The 21,476-nt window shown below is 39.8% G+C and overlaps 1 non-coding gene across 1 annotated transcript in view; it reads left to right on the top strand.

The window, feature by feature from the left end:
* LOC110531933 (uncharacterized) overlaps positions 1 to 8,724 on the top strand; it is a 140,757-nt gene extending 132,033 nt beyond the window's left edge. The window contains exon 3 of the transcript XR_016483215.1: positions 8,632 to 8,724. This is a non-coding gene — a transcript (uncharacterized LOC110531933). The remainder of the gene's footprint in view (positions 1 to 8,631) is intronic.
* Positions 8,725 to 21,476: the final 12,752 nt, after the last annotated feature.

Below are 21,476 nucleotides of genomic sequence, written 5' to 3'. Positions count from 1 at the left end.
CTTGTCTTCATAACAGTGCCTTCAGAAAGTATTCATACCCATTGTCTTATTCCACATTTTGCTGTGTTACAGCCTGAATTCAAAATTGATTAAATATACAGTACCAGTCAAAAGTTAGGACACACCTATTCATTCAAGAGTTTTTCTTTATTTTTACTATTTTCTACATTGTGAAATAATAGTGATGAGGTAAAAAATATGAAATAGCACATCATGTAGTAACCAAGAAAAACAAATCAAAATATATTTTAGATTTTAGATTAGTAGCCACCCTTTGCATTGACGACAGCTTTGCACACTCTTAGTATTCTCTTAACCAGTTTCACCTGTAATGCTTTTCCAACAGCCTTGAAGGAGCTCTCACATATGCTGAGCACTTGTTGGCTGATTTTCCTTTACTCTGCGATCCAACTCATCCCAAACCTCCTCAATTGGGTTGAGGTCCGGTGATTGTGGCCAGGTTATCTGATGCAGCACTCCATCACTCTCCTTGGTCAAATAGCCCTTACACAGCCTGCAGGTGTGTTTTAGGTCATTGCCTTGCTGAAAGACAAATGATAGTCCCACTAAGCGCTAACCAGATGGGATGGTGTATCCCTGCAGAATGCTGTTGTAGCCATGCTGGTCAAGTGTGCCTTGAATTCTAAATAAATCACTGACAGTGTCACCACCACACCATCACACCTCCTCCTCCATGCTTTATGGTGGGAAGAAAGTCTCTTCTTATTGGTGTATTTTAATAGTGGTTTCTTAGCAGCAATTTGACCATGAAAGCCTGATTCACACAGTCTCCTCTGAACAGATTATGTTGAGATGTGTCTGTTGCTTGAACTCTGTGAAGCATTTATTTGGACTGCAATTTCTGAGGCTGGTAACTCTAATGAACTTACCCTCTGCAGCAGAGGTAAACCTGGGTCTTCCTTTCCCGTGGCGGTCCTCATGAGAGCCAGTTTCATCATAGCTCTTGATGATTTTTGCGAGTTCTTGAAATTTCCCGTATTGACTAACCTTAATGTCTTTAAGTAATGATGGACTGTCATTTCTCTGTGTTAATTTGAGCTGTTCTTGCCATAATATGGACTTGCCAAATAGGGATATGGTCTGTGTACCACCCCCTACCTTGTGACACACAACTGATCGTCTGAAACGCATTAAGAAAGAAAGAAATTCCACAAATTAACTTTTAAGATGGCACACCTGTTAATTGAAATGCATTCCAGGTGACTACCTCATGAAGCTGGTTGAGAGAATGCCAAGAGTGTGCAAAGCTACCATCAAGGCAAAGGGTAGCTACTTTGAATAATTTGCTTTACACTTTTTTGGTTAGTACATCATTCCATATGTGTAATTTCGTAGTTTTGATGTATTCACTATTATTCTAAAAAGTATAAAATAGTTTAAAAAATATACAGAATACATTTACATCAGTATTCACACCCCTGAGTCAACACATGTTAGAATCACCTGGCAGTGATTACACTGGTGAGTTATTTTGGGTACGTCTGTAAGAGCTTTGCACACCTGAATTGTACAATATTTGCCCAATATTCTTTAAAAAAAATTCTTCAAGCTCTGTCAAGTTGGTTGTTGATCATTGCCAGACAGCCATTTTCAAGTCAAGCCATAGATTTAAGCCAATAGCAACTCCTGAACATTCAATGTCACCCTTGGTAAACAACTCCAGTATATATTTGGCCTTGTATTTTAGGTTATTGTCCTGCTGAAAGGTGAATTTGTCTCCCAATGTCTGAAAAGCAGACTGAACCATTTTTTCATGTAGGATTTTGCCTGTGCTTTGCTCTATTCTGTTTCTTTTTATTAAAAAACCACCCTGATCCTTGGCGATGACAAGCACACCAATAACATGATGCAGTCACCGCCATGTATGAAAATGTAAAGAGTTGTACTCAGTGATGTGTTGTTGGATTTGCCCTAAACATAACGCTTTGTATTCAGGACATAGAGTAAACATTTTTACCGCAGGGTCAAGGGGTGTGAATACTTTGAAGGCACTGTATATATATATTACTCTGACGTTTCCTCTATCAGCTGCATGCCTGACCCTGAATTAGCTCTAGAATTGTTCTCGTCTATTTTTCATCTCTCTGGCAGTCAAATATAGAACAAATCAGGCTTGGGTCAAGGTTGGAAATTTGCAGCTTTTCGGGCAATTGAAAAATAGTTGGAAAATCTTGCTCCTTTCTAAGTTCTTAGACTGCTGGTGATCTGTAGACATTTTGGGAAACAGTTAATGCACCCTAGCATGGAAATTCCTTACCTTCCCTGTCTACGCAAGTTGTTGCTTTTGATGAGCATTTTACCTATGCAGGCTTTTTATTTGAAAGAAACGGTGGTTTAATTTACCCTGGTCTGCCAGTCGACTGCTTGCCCCTCTCCCAGCCTCTAAATGACTTGATGGAAATTGTCAACTTCTAGTGAATCTTTATTTTTCCTGTAATACAAATAGCCGGTTTTATGAAGTTGGCTTTAGCTAGCTCAGATTGGGAACCTATCTACCAAAAATATATTTCAGGTTATCAAGTTAGAGTATCTAGCTTGACTTGCCATCTTAGCTGGCTTGCCTACTGGCAAGGTTGGTAGAAAAGCAAGCAATAACTAAATAAGACTCACATTCCGTTCAATCTTTTCCCCAGATTTTAGCAGAGATGCAGAGTAGCAAATGTAGTTTATAAAAATAAAAAAAACACCAATCAGGAGGATACAGCGAAGGGGTATGCTTAGATATGCAGAAAAATAGACACCATTTTTTTTTATATAGAATTAAGCATAATGATTATTACTCTAGAATGCAGGAAAAAACTGTTTTGGGTGTTAGAAAAATTCGAAATGTACAGACAATGGGTTTACAGATAATGGCTGATTTGCTTGAAGATCAAGATGTCGTTGAGACAAAGAAAAATGAACCGATTCAACATATCCCTCCCTCAGGGTGTCACTGACCAATGCTTGAAAGACTGCCGGTGAGCTCGATAATCCAAAGGGCATGACTAAATATTCATAGTGGCCACTAGGGGTGTTAAAGGCAGTCTTCCACTCATCTCTCTCTCTGACTCTCACCAGATTGTAAGCATTTCGTAGGTCCAGTTAGGTGAAGAATTGGGCCCCTTGGACCAACTCCAAAGTGGAGGACATCAGGGGTAGGGGGTAACCCTACCCTTTCCCATCTGGACAAAAGGAACACCTACGTGAGAATGCTATTCATTGACTACAGCTCAGTGTTCAACACCATAGTGCCCTCAAAGATCATCAATAAGCTAAGGACCCTGGGACTAAACACCTCCCTCTGCTACTGGATCCTGGACTTCCGGACGGGCCGCCCCCAGGATGGTGAGGATAGGTAGCAACACATGTGCCACGCTGATCCGCAACACTGGAGCCCCTAAGGGGTGCGTGCTCAGTTCCCCCTGTACTCCCTGTTCACCCACAACTGCATGGCCTGGCTCCAACACCATCATTAAGTTTTCAGACGACACAGTAGTATGCCTGATCACCAACAACGATGAGACAGCCTATAGGGAGGAGGTCAGAAACCTGGATGGGTGGTGCCAGAACAACAACCTATCCCTCAGCGTAATCAAGACAAAGGAGATGATTGTGGACTATAGCAAAAAGAGAACTGAGCACACTGCCGTTCTCGTCGACAGTTTAGCAGGTTGGGAGCTTCAAGTTCCTTGGTGTTCACATCACCAACAAACTAATATGGTCCAAGTACACCATGACAGTCATGAAGCGGGCACGACAAAACCTACTCCCCCTCGGGAGACTGACATTTTGGCATGGGTCCTCAAACGGTTCTACAGCTGCCTGCCATCCAGGACCTTTAAACCAGGCTTTGTCAGAGGAAGGCCCTAAAAATTGTCAAAGACCCCAGCCACCCCTGTCATAGACTGTTCTACCTGCTACCGCATGGCTAGCGGCCAAGTCTAGGAACAAAAGGCTTCTCAACAGCTTTTACCCCCAAGCCATAAGACTCCTGAACATGTGATCAAATGGCTACCCAGACTATTTGAAGTGTGTCCCGCCACCCCCAATATAAGGGCACAAAGCTAGACCCAGATGCAGACACAGGAGGCAGATGGTTGGAGTCTTAGATGTTTATCAATCCAAAAAGTGGTAGGCAAGAGAATGGTCGTGTACAGCCAAAAGGTCAAAACCAGTTCAGAGTCCAGTAGGTACCGAAGGGCAGGCAGGCTCGAGGTCAAGGCAGGCGGGAATGGAGTCCAGAAAACAGGCAAGGGTCAAAAACGGGAGGACTAGCAAAGAGAAGAGAAAAGGAGTTCGGGAAAAAACATGCTGGTTGACTTGACAAAGATACAAGATAAATTGGCACAGAGAGACAGGAAACGGGGATAAATATACTGGGGAAAATAAGCGACACCTGGAGGGGGTGGAGACAATCATAAGGACAGGTGAAACAGATCAGGGTGTGACAGCCAATCCCTCTTTTACGCTGCTGCTACTCTCTGTTTATCATCTGTGCATAGTCACTTTAACTATACGTTCATGTACATATTACCTCAATTAGCCCGACTAACCGGTGCCGCCACACATTGACTCTGTACCGGTACCACAGTAATGTTTTGTAAAAATTTTTTTTACTATCTTTACTTATCTATTGCCTACCTAATACCATTTTTTTCCTTAAAAATTGCACTGTTGGTTAGGGCTTGTCAGTAGGCATTTCACTGTGAGGTCTACACCTGTTGTATTTGGAGCACGTGACAAATAAACTTAGATCGTAATCTGGTTCAACCCTCTGTAGTCGATGCAGGGACGCAGGCCTACATCCTACTTATCCACGAAGAAGAACCCTGCACCAGGGGATGTAGAGGGGTGAATGAAACCTGCCTCCAGTGACTCCCGGATGTAATTGTCCATGACTGCTGGACACACATTAACTAAGTATTTACTGAGAACATGTGGACATTCTTTGTGGACAGGGCCTGTTTGAGAATACTGCCAAAGCCGTGCAAAAATGGGCTGTGCCGTTCTGGGTCTTCATAACCATTGAGTACACTTCACAGTTCTGAAAAGACTGTACAAAAATATTGAGATTTATAAACTTGGTGCATGCCATACGCATGTTACCCGTTATAAATCGAACCCATCCTGAAACTGTGTGCATGAACGAGCTTTAAAACTCTGCCTGAAAAAATCCCCGTCATTCACCTTTTATGGTGACATGACAGGAAATAAATAAAGGAAATAGCAATGGCGAACTTGATGAAATGTCTTTTAAGGTGTTTTACAGTGACATTTTCTTTATCTGACCGTTTCTGTAAGACAAAAACCATTGCAAATTGTTGTGGACCTTTTAAGCAGATTGTTTGAATTTAATAATGTTTAGCATTTACTTTTTCCAGAACCATATGCTGCACTGCATGAGAATTCTGAAACAGTGTCTACTCAGAATCTTTTTTATACTACAGTAGCCTACACACTTCAATGCAAAATATAAACTGTATGTTATAAAGCTATCTAATAGGCCCAATTAAATGAGGGATGTGCATGTTAATTTGTTGAATGGGTACTTCGGGAATATGAACTGAACATGGCCATAAAAGGTTATCATAACCATTGCAGAAAAAATGAATTATTGGCTACTCGAGAAATGTGTTGTTTTGAACAAAGTTATTTATTTGCTGCAGCGAAATTACATATTTTCTTACCATACACTTTCTTGAAAAGGCAGCAAATGTATGAGTACAAGTCGGCTCATTCCAACGGATATTTGAGATACTGCAATGGTTGTTGATGGCTTCACACCATCTCTTCCACAACTAGGGTTGCAAATTCCAGGAACTTTCAATAAATTCTCTTCTTTCTGCTTATTCTCCATTGATTCTGGGATACGTCCAACTGGGATTTCGGGGAAATCTGGATTTTTTTATTTTTACCTGGTCACAACATATTACTGTCACATAAATTAATACAATGGCTCCCTTATTGCAGTTTTGTCTCTCATGTCTCTCATTATTTACATTGACCTGAATACAAATGACAGCCTCTGTTATTAATGAAGTTGTTTGACATTGGCTCAAGTTCACTTCACTCCATTTACCAGTAGTTGTCCTGCACATGCAATTCATGGTAAATATTGAAATCCTGGATGTCATACTAACAGTAAGTATTTTAAACAGGTTGGTCATTCATGCTTTTTTCATACTTTTACCCCCTTTTTCTCCCCGATTGGTAGTTACAGTCTTGTCCCATCGCTGCAACTCCTGTACGGACTCGGAAGAGGCGAAGGTCGAGAGCCATGCATCCCCCGAAACACAACCCTGCCAAGCCGCACCCGGGAAGCCAGCCGCACCAATTTTTATCAGAGTAAACACCATCTGGCAACCAGTCAGCTTACAGGCCCCCGGCCCACCACAAGGAGTCGCTAGAGCGCAATGGGACAAGGAAATCCTGGCCGGCCAAACCCTCCCCTAACCCGGACAACGCTGGGACAATTGTGTGCCGCCTCATGGGTCTCCCAGTCCCGGCCGGCTGTGACACAGCCTGGGATCGAACCAGGGGCTGTAGTGATGCCTCAAGCACTGCGATACAGTGCCTTAGACCGCTGCGCAACTCAGGAGGCCTTATAAAACACTGTGTTTGTCAGAACAGTGCTCAAAAGGGAATTTACAATACTGTTTCACACTGTTGCTGTCTGAAAGTACACTACATAGCCAAAAGTATGTGGACACCTGCTCATCGAACATTTCTTTCCAAAATCATTGGCATTAATGTGGAGTTGGTCCCCCCTTTGCTGCTATAACAGCCTCCGCTCTTCCAGGAAGGCTTTCCACTAGATGTTGGAACATTGCTGTGGGGACTTGCTTCCATTCAACCACAAGTGTATTAGTGAGTTTGTGCACTGATGTTGGGCGATTAGGCCTCTCGCAGTCGGCGTTACAATTCATCCCAAAGGTGTTCGATTGGGTTGAGGTCAGGACTCTGTGCAGGCCAGTCAAGATCTTCCACACCGATCTCGATAAACCATTTCTGTATGGACCTCGTTTTATGCATGGGGGCGTTGTCATGCTGAAACAGGAAACTATTGTCACAAAGTTGGAAGTTGTCTAGAATGTCATTGTATGCTGTAAAGTAAAGATAACCCTTCACTGGAACTAAGGAGCCTTGCCCAAACCATGGTCAACATCCTCAGACCATTAATCCTCCTCAACCAAACTTTACAGTTGGCACTATGCATTCAGACAGGTAGTGTTCTCCAGGCATCCGCCAAACTTAGTCTGTCAGACTGCCAGGTGGTGAAGCGTGATTCATCACTCCAGAGAACGCGTTTCCACTGCTCCAGAGTCGAATGGCGGCGTGCTTTACACCTCTCCAGCCGACGCTTGGTTTTGCGCATGGTATATCTTAGGCTTGTGTGTGGCTGCTCGGCCATGGAAACCCATTACATGAAGCTCCCAATGAACAGTTATTGTGCTGACGTTGCTTCCAGAGGACGTTTGGAACTCAGTAGTGAGTGTTGCAACTGAGGACACACGATTTGTACGCGCTTCAGCACTCGGCGATTCCGTTCTGTTAGCTTGTGTGGCTGTTGTTGCTCCTAGACATTTCCACGTCACAATAACATCACTGACAGTTCACCGGGGCAGCTCCATCCGGGCAGATATTTGACGAACTGACTTGTTGGAAAGGTGGCATCCTATGACGGTGCCACGTTGAAAGTCATTGAGCTCTTCAGTGAGGACATTCTACTGCTAATGTTTGTCTATATAAGTTCCGAGGCTGTGTGCTCGATTTTATACACCTGTCAGCAATGGGTGTGGCTGAAATAGCCGAATCCAGTAATTTGAAGGCGTGTCCACATATGTTTGTATATAAAGTGTAGATCTGGATAGAAATCTGTAGTGAAAACTGAGCGTTGAGGTTTGTCTTGCTTGGTTCGTTTAGATTTGACCTCCTCAGATGATGATGGGTTATGGCAGGCCCGTTTTAGTTCCGTGTTGAAAAGTCAATTACGTTTCAAGACATGTATTTAAATACTGTAACAACCATAAGCCTTGCAGAGTATCCTTGAGAGAAACCTGGTTTTGACATCCAGCCCTCCATTGCAAAGCATGTTCATTTCCCCCATGAAGAAGCTACATTTTGGGCAAGCGGCTTACATCCCCAGAGGTCATCCAGAAAGCACTGCAGTCGAGTTCCCAGCATGTCAAACTTAGCAATGCGTGTAATTGTTTTACTCTTCCGGCTGAGCATTAACAAATTGATGCTGTTCACGAAAGGCGCAAAGAGAAGACGGAATCTGAAAATGACTATTGCAAAAACAAATTAGAAATCAGGGCATCCAAGCTAATAATAACACCACGAAAAAGAAAGAGATGAAACCAAAAGGATCACTTTTGCAGCAAGAGAGTATGTCCCCATTTCCAGTTGAGTTTGCTTCTAAATTGTGTCGAAATGCTTAATGAACCTTGGGATCCTTGAGGTGCATAGAAGATCCAAACACAATATTTTGACACGGTCTCCTCCTCTCCCTATTGGGGTTGTTTGAACCGGAGGGCATTTAAATGCAAATTGCAAATTATAGAATAGAAAACTGAAGAAAGAATGGAAGCCCTGACCAGAAATATTTTGTGCTTCCCTCTAATGCAGGCCCGCCAGGAAAGCGGGGAAGAAGAGGCCGGAATGGCGAACCTGGTAAGTGTGTGCACTCACAGATCTATTCCAAGTTGGCTGGACCTCCAAGTGAGATTTTTTTCTCTCTCCTGAGCTGACTCACCAACCTCAGAGCAGCCCAGGCCCAGCCTATTTGGGAGGAAACGTGTTTGTGTTGACACTCCTACAGATATGAAGTGCTATGAAAGGATACTATTTTGAATTAGAAGGGTTAATATATAAATGACAGGCGTAAATCCTCACCGCAACGCACAGGGCTAAAATTGCTGAGTTCAATTGTAGACGATACTTCGGCATTGTTTAATGCAACCCTTCCAATAAACATCTATTAATGTTAATTTCAAATGTCAATATTGTGTGAAAGTACTACACCAACACTTTTCAGGCAAATGCTGAGAATCAGAGTAACTTCCTGCAGCTAAATCTACCAGAAACAAGCTAACACGTGTAGCGCATGGTGTCCTCGGTGGCACAGCGGTCTCTAAAGAGCAGACAATGCAAAACAGGACGACAATCACTCCCATTAGGTTATGATAATAGCCTAATCCCAAAATTGCCTGTGGAGCTTGTTGTTAGGCCAGCGGAACAAGCCAAATCTACAACACGTGGGTCACTGCGGTAGGGTCACCTATGGGCAGGTTAGAGAGGACACGTTTCATTTTGCTTCCTCATCTCATCAACCACAGATGACCTCGGGGGACTGTCATTCTCTTCCAGAATCTCTGTAATGCCCACAAACCTCTGGACAGCTCGATCATCAGGGAACATTCCCATATGTCACACCTGTTTTAAGGGATTAAAGGGAATAAAGCATGTGTACTTCTCATAGATTGCTGGGGTAAATCCAGGGTAAAGTAGTTCCTTGGTACAGATGTCAAAGACCTATACTGTACTGCATTATTGCCACCGAATGTAAAGCTCTGTACCACCTACTTTTTAGAACTAAATATTCCCCAGTATCAAATAACTTTCATTATTTAATCTGTGTGCACTATGCCTTATGGGGGTTGTAGAAGAAAGTAGGTATCTAAAAGCATGTTTAAGGTGTAGTTCTCCCCCCACAAATTAAATATGTGTATGCATTGAAGTCAGTGATCTACAGTATCTTGACAAGCGGAACAAGCTTTCCCCCTGTTGTGTTTTTCCTAGGGAAACAAGTTCATTGAATTGGGAGAACAAATTAGAAAAAACGAAATTGTGTTTTGCCAAACATTACTACTAAAAGGGACACTTCGTTAGGACTTGACTGTTTGTTTATAGTGAACCTATGGAAAGGAAGCTTAGACAGTTTGTGTCAAGAACTCCATGTCATTAACCAGTTTGAGACTGCAGGCAGACCTAGTGGGTGGTCAACATTGGACTGCATTATTTAGAAGGTTTCCTTTTTTTTGTCTGTAAAATGTCACAGGTCTTTGAGAAGTTTCATAATTTATAACATTATACCTGCCCACACAGAACACTTTTTTTTTATCACTTTGGTGCATTTTGCTATATAGTATGTGGTACATTTTCACAACTCTTCGTATAAAAATCTAAACAGGTCATCAAAATAGCTATGTTTCTAAACTCTAAGTACCTTTACCTTTAAAAACATTTACAAAGTCAATTGTTTACAGCACCAAGTCACACTTTCAATTTGCATACATATTCAATCGAATGATCTGTGTTTCACAATGCAATATTCACATTACTTTTGATATGATTTTCTTGTAATATGTTAATAATCCATTTAATTATCACTTAATCATACTGCTCAAAACTGATAACTACTGAATCAAAATAATTCTGTAACCAACAATACAGTGCCTTGCGAAAGTATTCGGCCCCCTTGAACTTTGCGACCTTTTGCCACATTTCAGGCTTCAAACATAAAGATATAAAACTGTATTTTTTTGTGAAGAATCAACAACAAGTGGGACACAATCATGAAGTGGAACGACATTTATTGGATATTTCTAACTTTTTTAACAAATCAAAAACTGAAAAATTGGGCGTGCAAAATTATTCAGCCCCCTTAAGTTAATACTTTGTAGCGCCACCTTTTGCTGCGATTACAGCTGTAAGTCGCTTGGGGTATGTCTATCAGTTTTGCACATCGAGAGACTGACATTTTTTCCCATTCCTCCTTGCAAAACAGCTCGAGCTCAGTGAGGTTGGATGGAGAGCATTTGTGAACAGCAGTTTTCAGTTCTTTCCACAGATTCTCGATTGGATTCAGGTCTGGACTTTGACTTGGCCATTCTAACACCTGGATATGTTTATTTTTGAACCATTCCATTGTAGATTTTGCTTTATGTTTTGGATCATTGTCTTGTTGGAAGACAAATCTCCGTCCCAGTCTCAGGTCTTTTGCAGACTCCATCAGGTTTTCTTCCAGAATGGTCCTGTATTTGGCTCCATCCATCTTCCCATCAATTTTAACCATCTTTCCTGTCTCTGCTGAAGAAAAGCAGGCCCAAACCATGATGCTGCCACCACCATGTTTGACAGTGGGTATGGTGTGTTCAGGGTGATGAGCTGTGTTGCTTTTACGCCAAACATAACGTTTTGCATTGTTGCCAAAAAGTTCAATTTTGGTTTCATCTGACCAGAGCACCTTCTTCCACATGTTTGGTGTGTCTCCCAGGTGGCTTGTGGCAAACTTTAAACAACACTTTTTTTTGCAGCCTCTTGGCTGCATCTCTGATCAGTCTTCTCCTTGTATGAGCTGAAAGTTTAGAGGGACGGCCAGGTCTTGGTAGATTTGCAGTGGTCTGATACTCATCCCATTTCAATATTATCGCTTGCACAGTGCTCCTTGGTATGTTTAAAGCTTGGGAAATCTTTTTGTTTCCAAATCCGGCTTTAAACTTCTTCACAACAGTATCTCGGACCTGCCTGGTGTGTTCCTTGTTCTTCATGATGCTCTCTGCGCTTTTAACGGACCTCTGAGACTATCACAGTGCAGGTGCATTTATACGGAGACTTGATTACACACAGGTGGATTGTATTTATCATCATTAGTCATTTAGGTCAACATTGGATCATTCAGAGATCCTCACTGAACATCTGGAGAGAGTTTGCTGCACTGAAAGTAAAAGGGTCTGAATAATTTTGCTCGCCCAATTTTTCAGTTTTTGTTTTGTTAAAAAAGTTAGAAATATCCAATAAATGTCGTTCCACTTCATGATTGTGTCCCACTTGTTGTTGATTCTTCACAAAAAAATACAGTTTTATATCTTTATGTTTGAAGCCTGAAATGTGGCAAAAGGTCGCAAAGTTCAAGGGGGCCGAATACTTTCGCAAGGCACTGTAGATGGATGTGGCTGTAAATACTACATAATCTTCCCCCATCAGCCAGTGTGCATCAATACAATAAGACAAAGTGTAGAGTCACTTACTCTATGTAATACCATTTGAAATTATGGAGTAGTGTACAATGCACTGCTGAAATACTTCGGTAAATTACAGTATATTCCACTCTATCTGAATTTCATTGATATACTGTAAACTGATTGTTTTAGCTGATGATACTTAAACAGTTAGTCACAAGTCACATAGAAAAGTTTATCTTGTTCACTGTTGCATGGGGCAGAAATGGAAATACATACTCTACACCAGGCTACACCAATACCTTTTTACTATAAGCTTCTGCTTTACAATACATGCCGCAATATCCCTATATCGGACAATTTCTTCTATGTATGTACTATATAAGGATACTGAAACGGTAAGACTGACATTTTTCTCAACGTGCTCCAAACTTTACATTGGATACAAACAAATCTGTAAATAAAATTGGGTTGAGGTAAACTTAAAAAAAAAGGTTCATACTGGTACATAGTTAAATATTGTATGGATGATATTTATCATCTATTCCTTCTATTAGGCACTTCAAAAATATAATTGGATTAAATTGTCCTCATGCATTTTCCCAAAAATATATATTTTGCATGAATGTGATGTGTTCTACTCCATTGAATACTAAATCAAAGGTTCTGAACATAAGACATGGGGCATTAGAACTGTTATCAGTTTGACCTTTGTACTAGGAGTTTTGAAAATATACCACTTCTGGAAAATGTCATAAATTATTTTTCCTTCCCCCCCAAAAAAAATCTAGTTTGAACAAGTTATAGAAATTAAATTATTCATCATCAATAAAAAAAAGTTTACATTTAAATATGTTTTAAGTGGGCTAGGCCCATGCAGCTGTCATTGTAAAACACTATAACCTCAGTCACTTCAGAGAGTAATAACAAATTCCCCTGTCATGTGGGTAACAATGAAGCCAGCGACCTTAAACTGTCACATGGTGAAATACTGTTGTCAATTACAGTGTGGGAAACACATAGAAACAAATGACAAGCATTGCCAGTTTGGAAGTGTGTGATAACAAATGGTGAATAATCATGCTGGATTGAATTGCTTTCATGATGGATTGTTTTAAGTGTTCTTAGCAACCATGGAATATCACATGCTTCTTATGGGTTATGTATCAGTGTTCATGTGCAGGCAGATATATAGAAGCGTATACAGGGGACCATAGTTAATTTGTGGTTAGTAAATGAGAGGGAATTAACCCTTCCCTTATGTTCGATTTGGCTGACATGTTACTGGTCAATTTGACCAGTACAGTAAGTACATCAATATCATAAATATATGATTTTATCCTCCCAACATGTATTTTCCAGTAGCTGAGAATGATGACTTTCATATGGTTTTTTCCCTGAGTTGATAGACCCAATGTTTCAAAGTTAAGAGCCAAGAGATTACTGTACAAAAGTCATAAATACATTGAGCAAAAATATAAACGCAATGTGCAATAATTGTACAGTTCATATAAAGAAATGTGTCACTTTAAATAAATTCTTTAGGCCCTAATCAATGGATTTCACATAACTAGGAATACAGATACAGTGGGGCAAAAAATTATTTAGTCATCCAGCAATTGTGCAAGTTCTCCCACTTAAAAAGATGAGATAGGCCTGTAATTTTCATCATAGGTACACTTCAACTTTGACAGACAAAATGAGGGAAAAAAAACAGAAAATCACATTGTAGGATTTTTTAATGAATTTATTTGCAAATTATGGTGGAAAATAAGTATTTGGTCACCTACAAACAAGCAAGATTTCTGGCTCTCACAGACCTGTAACTTCTTCTTTTAAGAGGCTCCTCTGTCCTCCACTCGTTACCTGTATTAATGGCACCTGTTTGAACTTGTTATCAGTATAAAAGACACCTGTACACAACATCAAACAGTCACACTCCAAACTCCACTATGGCCAAGACCAAAGGACATCAGAAACAAAATTGTAGACCTGCACCAGGCTGGGAAGACTGAATCTGCATTAGGTAAGCAGCATGGCTTGAAGAAATCAACTGTGGGAGCAATTATTAGGAAATGGAAGACATACAAGACCACTGATAATCCCCCTCGATCTGGGGCTCCACGCAAGATCTCACCCCGTGGGGTCAAAATGATCACAAGAACAGTGAGCAAAAATCCCAGAACTAAATGGGGGGACCTAGTGAATGACCTGCAGAGAGCTGGGACCAAAGTAACAAAGCCTACCATCAGTAACACACTACGCCGCCAGGGACTCAAATCCTGCAGTGCCAAACGTGTCCCCCTGCTTAAGCCAGTACATGTCCAGGCCCGTCTGAAGTTTGCTAGAGAGCATTTGGATGATACAGAAGAAGATTGGGATAATGTCATATGGTCAGATGAAACCAAAATATAACTTTTTGGTAAAAACTCAACTCGTTGTGTTTGGAGGACAAAGAATGCTGAGTTGCATCCAAAGAACACCATACCTACTGTGAAGCATGGGGGTGGAAACATCATGCTTTGGGGCTGTTTTTCTGCAAAGGGACCAGGACGACTGATCTGTGTAAAGGAAAGAATGAATGGGGCCATGTATCGTGAGATTTTGAGTGAAAACCTCCTTCCATCAGCAAGGGCATTGAAGATGAAACGTTGCTGGGTCTTTCAGCATGACAATGATCCCAAACACACCGCCCAGGCAACAAAGGAGTGGCTTCGTAAGAAGCATTTCAAGGTCCTGGAGTGGCCTAGCTAGTCTCCAGATCTCAACCCCATAGAAAATCTTTGGAGGGAGTTGAAAGTCCGTGTTGCCCAGCAACAGCCCCAAAACATCACTGCTCTAGAGGAGATCTGCATGGAGGAATGGGCCAAAATACCAGCAACAGTGTGTGAAAACCTTGTGAAGATTTACAGAAAACGTTTGACCTCTGTCATTGCCAACAAAGGGTATATAACAAAGTATTGAGATAAACTTTTGTTATTGACCAAATACTTATTTTCCACCGTAATTTGCAAATAAATTCATAAAAAATCCTACAATGTGATTTTCGGGATTTTTTTTCTCATTTTGTCTGTCATAGTTGAAGTGTACCTATGATAAAAATTACAGGCCTCTCATCTTTTTAAGTGGGAGAACTTTCACAATTGGTGGCTGACTAAATACTTTTTTGCCCCAATGTGTGTATATATATATATATATATATATATATATATATATATATATATATATATATATATATATATATATATATATATATATATATATATATATATATATATATATATATATATATATATATATATATATATATATATATGTTGTTTACAGATACCTTTAAAAAAAAGATAGGGGTGTGGATCAGAAAACCATTCAGTATCTGGTGTGACCACCATTTGCCTTATGCAGCGCGACACATCTCCTTCGCATAGAGTTGATCAGGCTGTTAATTGTGTTGTGTGGAATGTTGTCCACAGACCACAATACAGTGGCCGTAATAGTACTGTGTTTAGGTCTGAAGCCAGATTGATTACTAGAAAGAGTATTGTTAACAGTTAAAAAAGTTTGTAGTTGCCTCTAGAATTTTAGCCAAACAGGAGAGCTTAGAGATGGGCCGATAATTATCCAATTCACTACCATCACCTCCCTTGAGGAGTAGTAAAACAAAAGCTGTTTTCCAAGATTTAGGAATCTTTCCTACAACAAATGTTTGATTAAAAATATGTGTCACTACACCACCAATAATAATAGGTGCCGCACACTTGAGTAAATATGGATCCAGATTGTCAGCGCCTAATGATTTCTTAGAATCTATAGCAGATAGTGCATCTTCTATGACTTTTTGAAAATTAAAAACCTGCTTACTGTTTTCCACATCAGCTGAAGGCCGAGGGACTGAAACAATAGACCGGTTAGGACCATGTTGGCCATTTTTTCTTTCAAAAAGAAAACCAGCAGAAATAAAATGCTTAAGTGTTATTTCAAGCATTCATTTGGCTACAAGTCAATAGTAATCTTGTGCACATGTACCTGAATTCTTATATTAGCTCTGCAACTTTGAATCCAATCAGGAAGCCTTTTGTGGCTAACTCATCCAGTTTTATTGACTCTTGTGTGACACATTGATACTCCTACTGTTTTCAAATCTCACAGAGAGCTTGGATTGTTACATATAAATAAATGTGTGAAGCCTGATGTCTAAACTTGACTTTCTGGATGTCTGGGTGCATGACACTAACCCCGACATTCTGGTCATCTCAGAGAATAATTTGATTATGGATAAGGTTATTGCCATTTTTTGATGTTATAGAAAAAAAGGGGGAGGGCTGTCTATTTATGTAAGCTCTTCTCTTATGGCTTCATGCACTCTTAGCATCTATGTCTCCAAAATATGTGAGCTGTTGGTTATTAAAGTGGTCATTTGGCGTCACTTGAGAGGTGTCACTACAGACCCTGGTTTGATTCCAGGCTGTATCATAACCGATCGTGATTGGGAGTCCCATAGGGCGGTGCACAATTGGCCCAGCATCGTTAGGGTTTGGCTGGGGTGCCATGTGAAATGCATTTTTTTTTAAATAGATTTAAATCAACCTTCAGTTATATAAAGGGGTGCCCCAAGGTTTGATACTCAGCCCACTACTGTTTATAATCTATACATATAACATTGTTAATGCTGTACAAAAATCTATATTTTCATTTGTATGCAAATGATACAGCGTTGTATTCCACAACTCCATTGGTTGGCCAAGCTTCTTCACATTTGAAGTCAGATTTTCAAGCAATGCAGAGGTCACTATTGAATCTAAAGTTAATGCCAAATGCAAACCAACAAATATGCATGCTTTTTTCTAGGTCCTATATTCCAGATTTAAATGCATTTGTAATGACTAGTATGACGATTAGTATGACGAGACAATTTCTTTCTGGAGCGGATGGTCGGTGGGCCAGAACATAATTTCAAATAATTTGTAGACTGCAAATTGACCGCAAGAAGCCCAAACAGATATAATATTTGACTAAAACATAATAATATGATCACGTGTCTCTCTATTATGCATGGGAATACTTGGAAACAGATGTATTAAATTAAAATCACTTGGAGCAGATTTCCTGGTGTTTTTACAGTCGGGTTCAACAATGTTCAACAATGAAAATTCCACACAAAATGTTTTTTGCTCAGAAAACCACCCGCTGGGGAACCCTGCACTAGATGCTGTTTTCCATTGTGCCCTTATGTTTATTACTGGTGATGCTTATAGAACTCACCATTGTGTTTTGTATCAAAAAGTGTGTTTGGACCTCTTTGAATGTAAGGAGGGAGCAGCATTTTCTTGTCTTTATCTACAAAGCATGTATGGAGACAATTCCTGTGTCTATCATCATTGATACTTTTAGACATACAAATTACCAAACCCGGTCTCAGGCTTTTTACATTTTTTAAAATTGTATTTAACCTTTATTTAACCAGGTAGGCTGGTTGAGAACAAGTTCTCATTTGCAACTGCGACCTGGCCAAGATAAAAGCATAGCAATTATTGGAGAACCCTTCGGTTTCCACAGAGTTGTGTACACCATACAGAGCTCTCTGAAATTAGATGGTCCCCCTGGGTCAGTTCAGAGTCATGATCAGAGACATATGTTGATAAATGTGTATGCTTTTCTTAATATATTTTGTAATTTTGTATAGTGTATATTGTATGTGTTTGAGGTAGAATTTCATCTGTAGAATAGACCCTAGTATGACTTCCCTGTAAAATATATATATATATATATATTAATAATTGCAGTGGTCAAAAATTTACTCCGAATATTATGTATGTCACAATTCCGGTATTACATTACGTGTTTTACAAGTTTGAGACCCACACTTGGGAAAGTAGATGGGAAATGGTGGAAAAATGACGTAAAATTTTATTTTAGTGATTTCAATCTCAGTTCCGAGTGAAATTGAATTATGTACAGCCATTGATTCATGTAGAATATGGTTATGTTTCTCCAGCCCCATCCCTCATTGTTTGAACTGCAGACTGAACGTTAATGCTGGAATGCAACCAAGAACCAAGTCAACAACATACCGCCTTTTACAAAAAAAGCCATAAAATAAGTAGCCCTACTCAACGATCGAAAAAACAATGTCATTGAATTGCAGCCGGAACGCTTTATACTTATCCTCAGTCACAAGGAAGACCAGTGAAAAAAGGCTTATTAAAAAAAGATCCCACCGTTTTTTTTTAGCTGGGCTCCCCTAATAAGAGCCGAAGACCAATAATGATTTGTAGGGTTCTGAAGTGAAGCCTGAAGTGCTATAGTGCAGATCCCTTTGAGAAGAAGTGATTGAGAAATAAAGTATCACCTCGCAAAAAGGGGGACATTTAACAAGCTTGCAAACCCTTGAAGCAATGAAATCATGAGACACCTCCAAAAGTAAGTCATGTGACCACCCCATCCCCTGTCATTGTTGGCCCACAGTGTTGAAAGTAGATACTACTTTCAATAGTATTTTGTCACACTGCCAGGGTTATATGCCTCGGGGAAAAATAAAGCTGTGATTTTGCAGTTATGCAGAAATATAATGCCTTGATGTAGTGGGTATTGAAACTGGGTATGTCTTGTCTGTCTTTTATATTTCAACTTCCGGTACGCAGTACTTAAATTAATGTGTATATTTAAGATATTTTGGGTTATCTGTGGAAGTGTTTCCTGTACATCTGCTTATGTACTGAGGGGATATTGCCTGGCTACCCACACTCCTTGCTCTGGCCAAACGCTATGCCATGCCCACAGACGTTAGTTTCTTAATGAGTCTGTATCTGAGTACCTCCCCGACCCTTCACTGAATGCGAACACATTCCGGGATGTCTGATTGGTCCAGAAACCGATGGGTTGAGCCAGAGCTAGAACACACGTGGCGGTTTGAAAATCCGTCATTGGTTTTGATACTTTGATTGGTTAAAGATGACCCAATTGCTGATGACTTTGTTTTGTACAACGTCCCTCGTGCCCCTCTTCACCACAAACTACTTCAATGATGGCAGTCTCAGACAAAAGTATGTAGCGAACAACAGAGCAGCGGAACATTTTTTTTTAATCGTCAGGCTAGAGGGGATATGAATCTGAGTGACATTTGAATATACTGTTTATGTTGGAAAAAGTGTATTAACTTTAGCCCTTTTGTGTTTATTCTTTTTCAGGACCTCCTGTAAGTATACATGACTTCACAGCCTCTCTGGGTGTGGTATGTATGGCTCAAAGGTACAAAACATCTCAACAGATGCAGATCAATTGATCAAGGGAAACCATGCACTATTGCAACCTATTGTCTGTACCGTAACGCCTAATAAAACACCAGATCATTCTGGTAATGTTGATATAGTGTGTGCTATCAGAAATGCCAAATTAGAGCAAAGTACTTACATTTTATTTTCCAAGTAAAGTTATTTTGTGTTGTACCCACTGAATGGCAAATCTAACAAATCCAGCAAATTCAACCACAATTAGTGTGCGCTATATATCAACCTTTCAGTTTTCCCAACTTATCTGACTGTATGATTAAAATCAGATTTTCATCCATACATTCCTCTAATAGGGGACATCTCGGGATGCATGGTTTGCAATACCCCACTACCAACCCCTCTTGCTGCTAGCCCCCTGCACCCAAAATAAGTGTCTCACTTCATTATGTGCCAAGTGATCACAGAATCACTCGACCTCTAGAAGGAAAACTCTTGTTTCTAAAGATGAAGACAATCAAATCAAAGTTCATTCACACAGTTTAGCAGATGTTATAGCGGGTGCAGCGAAATGCTTGTGTTACTAGTTTCTAACAATGCAGTAAAATGTCAAACAAGTACACACACAAAAAAAAATCAAGAAATGTCAGAACGAATCCAATTAACAACCCAAATACCACAGTAACAGTAATCCAAATGCAATCTATACGTACATACACCGGATTAATTTACACAAGATATATTAAGAATGATATGTACAGCAGTAGATATTACAGTGAGCTATGTCAAGAATCCAGTCTATAAATAAACATGTGGTGTGTATAAATAGTGTAACTAAAATGCAATGTACAGTAGTAGAAATATTAGAATGAGCTATGTCGAGAACACAGTATTTAAATACACAGTACAAAATACCATGGCAAAATGGATAGAATTGCAGGAAATGAGTTAAACAGTATGAACAGTATATTAATAGAAAATGTGTGTACAGCAGTAGTTATGTAGGATGAGCCATGACCAGAATACAGTATATACATATAAAGTGAATAAAATAGTGTTTAAACATTATAAAAGTAACTAGTGTTCAATGACTATGTACATAGGGCAGCAGTCTCTAAGGTGCAGAGTAGAGTACTACAGTGGTTATCCCTTTAAAAGTTGCGTCATACTGCAGCACAGCTTGCGGGGTGAGAAGGCATCTTTGAGAAGCTAAGTTATTTACATGACATGGAGCTGTAGGCCTAAGAGACTTGTTTTCTGTAGCTGTTTTAGAGGAACTTACTTATTGGCATACAGGCCAACTTCAATATACAGTATATCAATCAATCATTCATTCATTTGTGCATGTCATCACACAGCATACAAGTCATCCATGTCTTTAAATACATACAAGTATTTTAGTTATAAAATGAAATAACAAAGAGAGCCTTGAATATTTAAACAATGAATAAACCTCAACATGTCAGCTAAAGCGATTGAATTCAGGAATGCATTTGGCTGTTTTTAATATGGGCTGTACTAGAGACTGTAAAACCTTATTTTGTTAGAACAGACTATGATATATATATATATATTTTTAAAATTTGATTCATTAATTTCAATAATGTTATGGTGATTCTGTTCCACGAAAAAATTAAAATGCATTTTACAGTAGCCCATGTAGTCCTCAGTGTTTCCATTAGGACAATATGGCGCTGTACGACGTGAATGGTCGGGAGTGACTGCAAGTGAAGAGCAAAATGATCCTAACATTTCCACACCCTAATGGACCAACACCCAAATGGAGATTCAGTGAAAATAAAAATCTCATTGATTTATCAAGACCAGTTCCCATGATTGTCTCAGAGCAGCACAAAACGGTGCTGAAATAATTGACCACACACGGGTAGACTATTGCTTCTAATCATATTATAACAATTGGATGACTTTGTGAGTTTCAGTGAGCAACAATTTGTTGCCTTCATTAGCCTACTTTATTCCAATATTTCTGTTATAGAGTGATATTTAGTCCCATAGTAATTCGTAATGGATCCATCCAGATGTGGTTAGAAAACAGTGTATTTGGTGGGCTACGCAAAAGAGATGGGAGAAGTGACATGCCCCGCAAACCCCATGAATACATTTACTCGCAAACACCCATGAATACATTTAAAGCAAGAGTCTATTATCCTGCTATAGCCCATCAAAGGTGAAAGGCTTATTTTGTATTCTTAAAAGAACTCCAGCACAGAGAAGGGAAAGGAGCTTTAAATAATTAAACAATGAATAAACCGCAACATGTCAG

This window comes from Oncorhynchus mykiss, chromosome 9, assembly GCF_057628025.1.
Source record: "Oncorhynchus mykiss isolate SJ-2025 chromosome 9, ASM5762802v1, whole genome shotgun sequence".
Lineage (NCBI taxonomy): Eukaryota > Metazoa > Chordata > Actinopteri > Salmoniformes > Salmonidae > Oncorhynchus > Oncorhynchus mykiss.
This window is presented reverse-complemented; position numbering and strand designations above follow the sequence as displayed.